Genomic DNA, 13,217 nt, shown 5'->3' on the forward strand with positions numbered 1-13,217 from the left:
GTTTTCCATTACATGATATCTTAATAAATTATTTTAATAAGTAATATTTTGTTTATATAAAATTAATAACATACTGTATACAAAATATTATAATTATTATCAGTTTTCCATTACATGATATCTTAATAAATTATTTTAATAAGTAATATTTTGTTTATATAAAATTAATAACATACTGTATACAAAATATTATAATTATTATTTATATATATAGAGATGCATTCTATAACACATTATAAAGTAAATGTTTTATTTTATTTGTGTTCAATACCTAATTTGCATATGTCTTTTTTATTATTATATAGAAACTTATTTTCTATATTTTAATATCAAAGAAATGGGTGATTGGATTTATGCTCAACCTCAAATTAAAATGTGTTGTTTTATAATAAAATAAAATATTATCTAAATAAAATAACAAATGTTTACTGTAAATAAAAAAATATATACATATTTGAATAATTGTAATTAAAAGTATTATAACCAAATAAGATGTGGTAAAAATATTTCATTTTTACTTTTTATTATAAATAAAATATATCAATATTCATAAGAGATAACTTAATTTTATATAGACTTTAATTTTATAAATCATAATATATTATTATACATATTAGTGATTAATATTATAAACCAACGATATTATTAATATTTCAAACCAAAGGGATTATAAACCCTAGGATAAATATTATAAACCCAAAGGATCAATAAATCCAATGGATTAATGATAAAAAGTCAAATTATTAATATTAAAAACCCAATACAAATATTAAACCACAAGATTAATATTATAAACCCTATAATTAATACACCTACCCTAAGAATAATATTATAAACCCTAATATTATAAACCTTAACATATTATTATACATATTAGGGAATAATATTGTGAATCCAAGAGATTAATAAATCTGAAGAATAATATTAAAAGTCAAAAAAAATATTAACACATTACACATAATTATATAGTAAAATGTTTCCATCCAAAATATATATATCAAATAGTTATAAAAATACAATATTATTGAATTAATACGTTAAACAAAGCTATTAAATTTTTACATTAGGAAAAAAATATTACGCAAATATAGATTTATGATAAATTTATGTCATAAATTTTATATATATATATATGACATAAATACTTAGAGTTTTAATTTTCTTAATAAATATATAATGTTGAGATTTAAAATTAATTGTATATATTTTTAAAAATTTTCTAACAAAAAATATTATAGTGGAAAAACATTATATGAAATTTTTAATTTTTAGTGAAAGGGATAGGCATTATCTAATTTATATAGAGTAAATTATTTTTTTTTGTTGGTGTATATATATATATATATATAAAGAGAGTAAAGAAATAAATCTCTTTAAATTTATGAGAAGGAAAAAAATAGATAAGTCTTATTAGTATTATTGGTTGAGGATGGGCCTCATTAGTAAGGCATCCCACAATTATATCCCCCACACACACATATATAGGTGCATTCTATAACACATTATAAAGCAAATATTTTATTTTATTTGTGTTGAATAGCTAATTCGTATATATATATATATATATATATATATATATATATATATATATATATATATGCATTCTATAACACATTATAAAGCAAATATTTTATTTTATTTGTGTTCAATAGCTAATTTGCATATGTCTTTTTTATTATTATATATAAACTTATTTTTTATATTTTAATATCAAAGAAAGGTTATTGGATTTATGCTCAACCTCAAATTAAAATGTGTTGTTTTATAATAAAAATAAAATATTATCTAAATAAAATAACAAATGTCTGCTATAAATAAAAATATATATATACATATTTGAATAGTTGTAATTAAAAGTATTATAACCAAATAAGATGTGGTAAAAATATTTCATTTTTACTTTTTATTATAAATAAAATATATCAATATTCATAAGAGATAACTTAATTTTATATAGACTTTTGAGAAAGATATTGTTATTTAAAATGAAAAAAAAAAAAGAAAAAAAAAATTGTATTTTCAAGTTTTTTTTATGTGAGAAAGATGCCTATTTCATATATATTTAAAAAATATTTCATTGTAGAACTTGTACAAACTATATGAATATCCATGTTAATTTATTTATGTATGTATATATAAAAACAAAAAGTTTTTTGTGTATATGTTTGTTAATAATAATATAATATTTTAATATTTGAAACTAAAAAAATTTAGTGATTTTATAATAAGAAGGAAATGTGTAATTCATTTAATTTTTAATATAAAATTGATATGCAGCATGGACAATTATGAATAATAATAAAAAAAATCGAGTGGGTTATAAATAAAATATTTTCACATGAAAAATTAAGTAGTATTGAGTTGCACTTAAAATATATTAATAACAAAAAATAATAATATTGTGGAGAATGTGCATAAATAAAACATTTCAATGCCTATATTAAATACAATGTTTAATCTCAACTATGAATTTATTAAAGGTATTTTAAACTTTTGAAAAAATAAAGTTTTATGAGTAAAACATTTCAAGAAATCGTACTATTTTACATTGCGATTTGTTTTCATGTTTAAGTTTTTATTAATTTTGTCTAAAAATATGGTAGAAGTTTGTTAGAGTTGTAAATTTCAATTGTTTATTTGCACAATCCAAATGCCCAATAAATAAATATATATATATATATATATAATAAAATTTTTGTTTTTATTTTTATTTATAATTTGTAGTATTAAAATTAAGGAAGGTTGATTTAATATTTGTGTTTTTTTTTAAATCAATTGATAATCAACATAAAATGTTGGAATCTATTCATTGTAGATTGTATGGAGAGTTCCATTTATATAAAAATTACAAATAAAATTATGAAAATGTTTGTGTCGTTTTTATTATTAAATTAATACATTTCATAAATTAAGATGTTAAATTAAAAAAAAGGTGGACTCTGTTTTATATATATATATATATATATATAGATATATATAATTTTCTTATTAAATATAGAAAATTGAGATTAAAAGAAAATGTTAATATGTTTTTGCTTATATATGTAAAAATAATTATATGAAATTTTTAAATTTAAATGGAAAAGATAAACACTGTTTAATCTATTGTTTAGCGATAATAAAATTTTGTATAAAATTGTAATTTTTTATTATTTAAAATTTTTATATAAAATTGGGATTTTTTATTATTTAAAATATATATTTGAATACATAAATAAATTTAGTACCTCTATAAAATTGTGATTTTACGGGATTTTAGACCTATATAAAATTGGAGTTGTCTATAATGCGACTTTTTGAGATTCCGGTGACGGAATCCGGCGGAAGAAATTGAGATGAAATCATGATTTGTTGCAGTTAAAATGGTTTTTTAACTGCATATTCGGATTCAGCACCCTGAAAAACCCTGGGACACTTTCATTGTGCAGAAACTAGTTATCAAACTTCGATTTCAATAAATCACTGCCGGATTTTCACCGGAAAAAATCGCCGGAAAAGCTTTCAAAAAGTCGCGTTAAAGACTACGGCTATAAAATTGTGGGGTGTATGTTATAGTCACAGGCAGTACACTGTGTATGTGTACGCTATATAGTCACAGGTAGACTGACTGTTAAGGAATTCGCTTACCCTCAAATTCACGCGCTTTTGATAAAAGACGCTAACTCTACTTACGTCATAGAGGAAAAGTTTAAGGAATTCGCTTACCCTCAAATTCACGCACTTTTGATAAGAGACGCTAACTCTACTTACGTCATAGAGGAAAAGTTTGACCCGTGAGCGCTGTCGAATTCTGGTCTGTTTTATTGCTCTTTCAAAACATTAGAGGAAGTTCCATTGGAATTTCCCATCTGCTTTAATTTCCAGCCATGTGAAGCGAAGGAACGCCGAATGTGAAAACTTTGAGTGCAACGCAATTCACGTGCGGTCATTTGCATCTGATCTACAACTATAAATTATCACTTATAACCCAACTCCAACTCGACCCATTGTTTTACAGATCTGTGACACTACTCCAAGTCGAACCATCGCGGCACACATCTGCGACACTACTCCAAGTCGACCCATCGTTGCACAGATCTGCGATACTACACCTAGTCGACCCATTTTCTGCTACTCTTTCATCACCATAATTGGCAATTAGTCTTTGGAAACCATGATTTCCCCAGCAATGCTCAAGCCCTCTTTCCCTTTACCTTCTGCCACTGCGCCTATCTCTGCTTCTCACTTCTCCAACTTCCGCTACGCCCTCTCTGTGTCGCACCGGCGGAAATTAATGTGGGAGGGTCAGCAGTGGAATAATGGGGACAAGAAACCCTCTAATTGCGTCCGTCCTCTGACGGCCGTAAAAGAAGGGGCACCGCCTATCACAAGCGGAGAGGCGCAAACCCTGCCGACCATGCTCGACTTCCTTGAGAAAACGGAGCCAAATGTGTTGGAGGCGTCGAAGCCCAAGAAGAAAGTAGCGGACATATGGAGGGAAATTCAGGGTGCGAACAACTGGGAAGGGCTGCTTGATCCCATGGACGACATATTGCGAAATGAGATCATCAGGTATGGCGAATTCGCCCAGGCCTCTTATGATGCTTTCGACTTCGATCCCTTCTCCAAGTACTGCGGTAGCTGCAAGTATAACCGCAGGGACCTCTTCCAAAGCGTTGGAATGTCGGATTACGGTTATGAAGTCACCAAGTATCTCTATGCCACTTCCAACATCAATCTGCCAGGGTTATTCCAAAGACCCAGAGTACAGAAGCTGTGGAGCACTCACGCCAACTGGATGGGCTTCATAGCCGTGGCCACAGACGAGGACGAGATCAAGAGGATCGGGAGGCGGGATATCGTGATCGCGTGGAGAGGAACAGTGACGAATCTGGAGTGGATTGCGGACCTCATGGATTATCTGAGGCCTGCGACATTGAACAAAGTGCATCCCCATCCTGACGTGAAGGTCGAGGCGGGGTTCCTGAATCTCTACACGGCCACGGAAAGCGACTGCCGGTTTTGTAAAAGCAGCGCGCGAGATCAAGTCCTGTCGGAGCTCAGGCGTCTGCTGCAGAAATACAGAGGCGAGAAACTGAGCATAACGATCACGGGTCACAGCCTGGGGAGTGCGCTGGCAATGCTGAGTGCATACGACATCGCAGAAATGGGATTGAACCAATCGGAGAGCGACGATGAGGCGGAGTCGACTCCCATAACGGTGTTCTCGTTCGCGGGGCCGAGGGTGGGCAACGCTGCTTTCAAGGATCTGTGCGAAGAGCTGGGGCTCAAATTTCTGAGAGTGGTGAATGTGCACGACAGCGTGCCTAAGGTCCCCGGGATTCTGTTCAATGAAAAGCTGCAGATGATGCAACAGTGGGTGGATAAGCTTCCGTGGAGGTACTGTCATGTCGGGGTGGAGCTGGCTCTAGATCACACGGATTCTCCTTTCTTAAAGCCCACAAACGACCTCTCCTGCTTTCATAATCTGGAGGCCCATCTACACCTCCTGGACGGATACCATGGGCAGGGTGAACGCTTCTATCTGACGTCGAGGCGAGATCCGGCTCTGGTAAATAAGTCGTGCGATTTTCTCAAGGAGCACCACATGGTCCCTCCCTTCTGGTGGCAGGACGCAAACAAAGGACTGATCAAGAACTCGGAGGGCAGGTGGGTCCAGCCTGAGAGAATCAGATACATTGAGGAACCCCATACAGATACGGATGAGCAGGAGGAGATAGATCTAAGGAGTTAGCCCGCCCGGAGAGGGAACACGCTGCAGAACCAGAACCAATGCCCAATACAATCAGAGTGTGCAGTTTGACTTGAAACAACTACCATGAAACGATACACTAAAAGAAATAGAGTGTACTAATAGCTATCGATTATCAGCGTAGTGTAATGCCCAGTGGTGTTAAAAACAATTTAAAACATTTTTTACCTCTAACATCAAGATACAAAATCTACGTGTTTGCCATGTCATTAATTTTTTTGTTTCCTTATTTTAGTAGAGGGGATGTGTTCTTACTGTAAAATTATATATATATATAAATTAATTCAACATATAGGTAACAAAATAAAAAAATTATTTAAAACTTTAGAAAAGAAAATAATAAAAATACAAAACTTAAAATTTAAAATTAATATATAATTACAAAACAAATAATAGAAAAGGAAAAGAATATTTATTTATAAAAATGAAAAAATCAAAATTTAAAATTAATATATAATTAAAAAACAAATAATAGAAAAGGAAAAGAATATTTATTTATAAAAATGAAAAAATCAATAATAGAAAGTGAAAAGTTTATGAAAGAAAATATAAGGCTACAAAGATCGTGAAATATTATGGAATAAAATGAATAAGTTAAAAATATAATAAAAAAGAAAAAGAAAGGGATACACCCCATAGTGGAGGAGAATTATTAATCTTTTGTTCATCATTCCTATTTAGCTTATTAGACTTTTTTTCAATTTCAACTAGATAAAAATGATCAAACCTTAACGGAAAACTCTCTATTATTATCATCATCATAATAGTAATAATAATAATAATAATAATAATAATTATTATTATTATGATGAATAATAATATTATAATTATTATATTATTAATATAATATAACGTTTAATAATAATAATATATAATAATATATTTATAAAAATAAATATTATATTATAATTATGATAATAATTATAATTATACTAATAATTTTTAATATTAATTATTATATTATAGAAATATCATAATATATTAGGATAATATAATAATAATAATTACATTATTATAACAAATTAAATGAATTATTAATACTATAAATTCAAGGCATTAATATTATAAATTCCAAGGATTAAAAGCACAATCAATTAATAAACTAGGGATTACTCAAGGATTAATAAATTAATATTATAAACCATAGGCAGAAAAAACCCAAGGGATTAATATTATAAACTCAAGTGATCAACAAACCCAAGGGATTAATCAACCCAAAAAATTATTAATATTATAAAACTAAGAGATTAATATTATAAACCCAAAGGATGAATAAACCCAACAAATTAATATTGTAAACCCAAAGGATTAATATTATAAAGCCTAGAGATTGAAAAACAAAGTGATACCTATAAAAATACCCTACAAATTATTAAAACCAAGGCATTAATATTATAAACCTAGGGATTATAAACCCAAGGATTAATATTATAAACCCAGGGATTAATAAACCCAATGATTAATATGATAAAAATATGAGATTAATAAACCCAAGGAATTATTAGTATTATAAACCCAAATGATTAATAACCCCGACAGATTATTAGTATAAACCCAAGGGATCAATATTTTAAACCCAAAGGATTAATAAATCCAAGGCATCAATATTATAAACCAAGGAATTAATAAACCCAAACAGATTAATATTATAAACCCAAGGGATTAATATTATAAACCATACGGATTAAAAACTAAAGGAATAAATATTAAAAAATCTAGGGATTATTAACCCCAAGGTGTCAATGATCTGCTTCCCTTTGTCATTCCCCTCGTCGGGTTCTAAATCAAAGTCATAATATGCGTCTTACTTGGAAGCCTTCATCTCGGCCACCAATTCACAATATAGCTAAAAAAATTATTATTGTATATTATTATATTGAATAACTTTTTACCATTAAATACAAAGAATCTCTTCTCGTATCAATTTTAGTAATTTTAAGTAACATTATATTATATAAATAAAATTACCAAAAAAATACAAATTTATTTTAAAATAATATTATTAATTATATATATATATATATATATATATATATATATATATATATATATATATATATATATATATAATTTTGAAAAATTAATTTATATTTTTGTTTTTATTCGTATTAGAATTAAAGAAGATTTATTTATAAATTAATAATAAAATTATGAAAATGTTTGTGTTTTCCTTAATCAATTGATAATGAATAAAAAAGTTGGAATCTATTCATTGTTGATTGTATGGAGAATTCCATTTTTTCTAGGTAATTATATAGGAGATATGTCATGTAATATTATTTTTAATGATAAAAAAAATAATAATTACTTATGTCGATATAATATTACTAAATTAATACATTTTGTGAAATTAAGTTGATAAATTAAAAAAAAAACATACTCTTGTTTATTCTAGGTAACTTTAGATTTACAATAAATTTATATTGATGAGAAATTATGTCATTATTTTTAATATATAATTTTTTTAATAATGTATAAAATTGACATTAAAATAAAATGTTGATATGTTTTTCTAAATTGATAAGAAGAAATGTTATATATGTAAAAAACAATTATATAAAATTTTTGAATTTAAATGAAAGAGATAAACATTGTTTAATTTATATATTATATGATTTTTTGAGCAATAATGGATTTTTTCATAAAAATGTGATTTTTTATTATTTAAATATATATTTGAATATATAAATAAATTTAATGCCCTATATAAATTCAATACAAAATGCCTTAATTTTAAACTAAGTTGTTGACGCAAGTCATTAATAGTTGTAGGTGCATTTTCATGGATACTCTGTTTCAAAAACAAGGAAGTTGTTCCTTGGATACCATGATGGAAAACCATATTCAACAACAATATCAAAAATAGAGGATGGTTTCCAATCAATGGTCAAAATATCTTAGTAGATGTAAACCATATTCATGTGTATCAACATTACAAATACATGGATGGAACCAATAAACATTAATATTATAACCCGGAAGAATTAATATTATAAATCCAACATATAAATATTAAACCCAAGGGATCAATATATTAAACCCAAGGATTAATATTAAATTCTAAGATTAATATTATAAACCCTAAGTTTATAAATAATAATATTTTATTATACATATTAATGATTAATATTATAAACCAACAATATTATTAATATTTTAAACCAAAGAGATTATAAACCCTAGGATAAATATTATAAACCCAAAGGATCAATAAACCCAATGGATTAATGATAAAAAGCCAAGTGATTAATATTAAAAACCCAATACAAATATTAAACCCCAAGATTAATATTTATGCCGTAAGGTGTTTCTCTTTGAAAAAAACTTTCCCCACTGCCACTCTGTAATGTTTTTCACCGTTCGATTGATTGTTAGATGATAGAAACTTTTTAGACCATGAAATCTCCAACTAGTAACAATTTCCTTGATTTGCGCACGTGCAGAGGGACCGAAGAAAGTGGTTCAATGCATCATACACCTCCTTGATTTAAGCAACTTGACGAACAGATGAAAAGACGTGGTTTAATGAATGTTAACTAAAATTACACCAACAACCAATTCATACAAACCAGTTCTTGATGAGCATTTTGGTAACACATTCCAGTAATTTAAAAAGGTTTTGATGAAACTGGTGATGTACTGGAATTCACTCGATGGTTAATCCTTTACCTTCTTTTTGTTTTAGTCATTTTAAGCACAATGGGGTTTGTTGGTTGTTTTTAGAATAATATCAAAGTAATCTGGAGTAGCCTTTTCAATTATTGAGTGGCCTTCTCTTCTGGAATTTTAAACCTAAACTTAGCCATTTTTTTAAAAGCAGAATCCGCTATATTTGTCCAAAAAATCTTATTATTTTTCTGTAAATATTTAGTTCTTCTTTAAGAGTTTTATGCGCACATACACTAGCTGGAATACAACAACTATTTTTTGTTAGAGAAATTATAAACTTAAACAGCGATTCTGCATGCGGAAAAAATTCAATGAATCGTTGAAACTTAATGCCCAGGGATACGAATTACCTCCATCCATTGGTGATGTTTTGATGCAGGCCACAGTCCACTTACTTCTTCTTCAGCACTCCAGCGTCAATCCAAGCAAAAAGAAAAGAATACAAAAATTCTGAAGGCACTTCCAAGCTCTGCTATCTCAGCTAGATGGTGTAAAAAACTGAAGGGGATTGAGATGCAAGCTTGGGGACCAAACAGATGAATTTATAGCTAAGCTTCCATCAAGCTTCTGATAGCTATGTGTCAGATGTCCCACAGATCAAGGCAGAGAACTCCAGATGGGAGTAATGGACCACTTCAGTAGCTCCCAACAATAAATTTATTAACTGCAGTTGATTTCCTTAACTTAAGGAAACCAAGGCAGAGAACTCCAGATGGGAGTAATGGACCACTTCAGTAGCTCCCAACAATAAATTTATTAACTGCAGTTGATTTCCTTAACTTATGGAAACCAACTGCAGTAGTTTCCTTAAGTTAAGGAAATCAACTGCAGTTAATAAATTTATTGTTGGGAGCTACTGAAGTGGTCCATTACTCCCATCTGGAGTTCTCTGCCTTGATCTGTGGGACATCTGACACATAGCTATCAGAAGCTTGATGGAAGCTTAGCTATAAATTCATCTGTTTGGTCCCCAAGCTTGCATCTCAATCCCCTTCAGTTTTTTACACCATCTAGCTAAGATAGCAGAGCTTGGAAGTGCCTTCAGAATTTTTGTATTCTTTTCTTTTTGCTTGGATTGATGCTGGAGTGCTGAAGAAGAAGCAAGTGGATTGTGGCCTGCATCAAAACATCACCAATGGCTGGAGGTAATTCGTATCCCTGGGCATTAAGTTTCAACGATTCATTGAATTTTTTCTGCATGCAGAATCGCTGTTTAAGTTTATAATTTCTCTAACATTTGGTATTAGAGCCCTTTTACCTCTGCCTTACTGTGTGTTGGCCAAGAAAACGTCTGAGCGCTATTACTGTTGTAGCCTTTGTATACCATATCAAACAAAGCGCAAATAAATAAATTGTTGAATTCATTTTTCTGACCACTTCACGCGAAACTGAAATTTCAAAACGTTGGTCAACATTATGTTCCCATCTCCCTTCGAACGACTCGTCAAAGATTCGTAAAACCGTAAACTAGTTTTTTAAAGGACTTTGTTAAATCCTAAATTATCTAGTATGGGCGTTATAAAGCGTGTTGATTTTTCGTTAGAAACCTGTTTAAGCTTGAAATTTGTCTTCTTAAAAATGAAAAGTGTCGAACTATTTTTCGGCTGTGCAAGTTGCACATGCTGGAGTAGTAGCTGCTTCATTTGTTTTTGCTTCTGCTTCGTTTTGTATCATGCAACGTTGGTTTTCTTCTTGTATTTTCTCATATTTGTAGCTTATATGTGTAGATGTATACACATATAAAGTGTTAGTTTTATATGCACTCAGCAGTAACGTTGCTCATGGCGATTTCACCGCTGATTGACTTTAAGAATTCCCTTGTCAGTATCCATTCCATTCAGGAGAAACTCTTGTCGCTGAAGTTCGATATGTCACTTATTTTTTTTTATTTTTATTTTTATTGTGGATAGAATCCCCTTGTGGCTGAATTTTAATGTGACAGTTGCTTTTTCATTGCGAATGGATTACAATATTTGTGTTTTTGAAATTTGGAAGGATAGATCAGAGACTTAAGTTGTTATGCGAGTACTTCGTTAACGACTATGAAGTTTCTTTTGAATGATGGAATTAATCTATAATTATGAAGTTCATTAAATTGGAAAATTTTGAACTTTGAATTAAATTCTGACCTAGCTTATTCCCAAGCTGTTTTTTCGCATTCTTTGGGTTTGCAGTCGGAACTCAAATCTTTTATGTTAACCGATATCAATAAGTGCCTTTTATGAGTGATTACGGTTTTACTAGCAGATAAGAGCACCGATTTAGAGTTCCATTTTTATGTTGGGAATTTTGTCGAGGGGATATTGGTTAAATATTGGAAAATTGGAAATCTAACTTCTCAGAAAAATCATCAGAGCATTTTTATTATTTGATAATTATTTTTATGGAAGAGTAAGCTTGGCCCATATTTTCAAATGGATGTCTTTATGTAGCAAGGCTTCTGGCTGACACATCTAGTGGTGCAGTTAGCAGCCTTAAAGACTTGCACAATTTGTGTGGTACCGTGTGCCATGCTATTCAATATATGTTTATGTGATGGTTCTTGAATTTGTTAGCTGTGTCTCCTGATCCCATCATTAGCGAATAATGGCACTCTGTAAATTTTATAATTGATTACATATTTATTGTAAAATTTACGCTGAACTTACATTTATAATAATGAATATTTGTAATCAAAGAAGAAATAAGAAATGGTTTATTTCTCATTTGGGCATTTAGTTTTTTGATTCTATGTTTATTTTGCATGAAGTTCAGATTAGCGTTGTTGAAATTTAATTAAACAATCAAAGTAGTCATTTTCGGTAATGCTGACTGCTTTAACCTTAATTTTTTATTTTGCTGGAGAATTATTACAGTTATATGGAGTTTATTAAAATGTCATTTTGACTTACTCCTTTCAGTAAACATTATTTTTCTCTCTGGTTAAATTTTGTTTATGCAACAAAAATAATGTCTAGTGATCCATATAATTTTAATTAATTAGAGAATAGCCACAGCATCTTTAATTAAATAAAATTATATATTTTGATTGGTTAGATCACATAAAGATTATTTAGACATTAAATTGTAATTAATTAGACTGAATATAATAAATTTTATCCCACAGGAATCTTTATTATATTTATCTAATTAATTAGGATAAAATTTCATAACCTACCCACAGGAGTTATGAATTAATAAGTTTTATCATAAAGTTTTATTGAATCTGTTTGAATTGAAAATTTAGCCCACAGGCAATTTTTATGTCATTTGATTCAATTCTTTTTAGCATGATTTACATTGGTAAAACATGAAAGTTTATTAAGCCTCAATTTTAACATAAGCATGTGATTTTTAATGCAGTAGTACAACCTTCAAATTTCTCTGAAATTCGTTGTGACATTCCCGAACTTAAGGAAGTAATCTCGTTTGTTTGTTATGAATCTAATATGGTTAACGTTAAAATTAACACATGGTGGATTGATTCTGGATCAACAATTCACATTTCGAATTCCTTGCAAGGTTTGCAAAACCTAAGGAAGCCAGTGGGAAGTGAGCAAAGCATCTTATCAGGAAACAAGATGGGCTCGCATGTGGAAGCTATAGGAACATGTTATTTAACTTTAAGTAGTGGCTTTGTTTTAGAATTAGAAAAGACCTTTTATGTTCCAAGTTTTTCTAGAAACTTGATTTCAGTTTCAAGGCTTGTACCTTTTGGATATTCCTTAAACTTTTCAGAAAAATCTTTCAGTCTATTCTATAAATCTGATTATGTTGGGAATGGTATTTTGTCTAACGGTCTTTACTGCATTAATTT

General features: G+C 29.3%; 1 pseudogene; it reads left to right on the forward strand.

Annotated features, from left to right (window-relative positions):
• The first annotated feature begins 3,956 nt into the window (after positions 1-3,956).
• Positions 3,957-5,926, forward strand: LOC149264512 (phospholipase A1-Igamma1, chloroplastic pseudogene; annotated as a pseudogene).
• Positions 5,927-13,217: the final 7,291 nt, after the last annotated feature.

Source organism: Pinus tabuliformis, chromosome 6, assembly GCF_031772625.1.
Source record: "Pinus tabuliformis cultivar Carrire ecotype Pingquan chromosome 6, CPIR1, whole genome shotgun sequence".
Classification (NCBI taxonomy): domain Eukaryota; kingdom Viridiplantae; phylum Streptophyta; class Pinopsida; order Pinales; family Pinaceae; genus Pinus; species Pinus tabuliformis.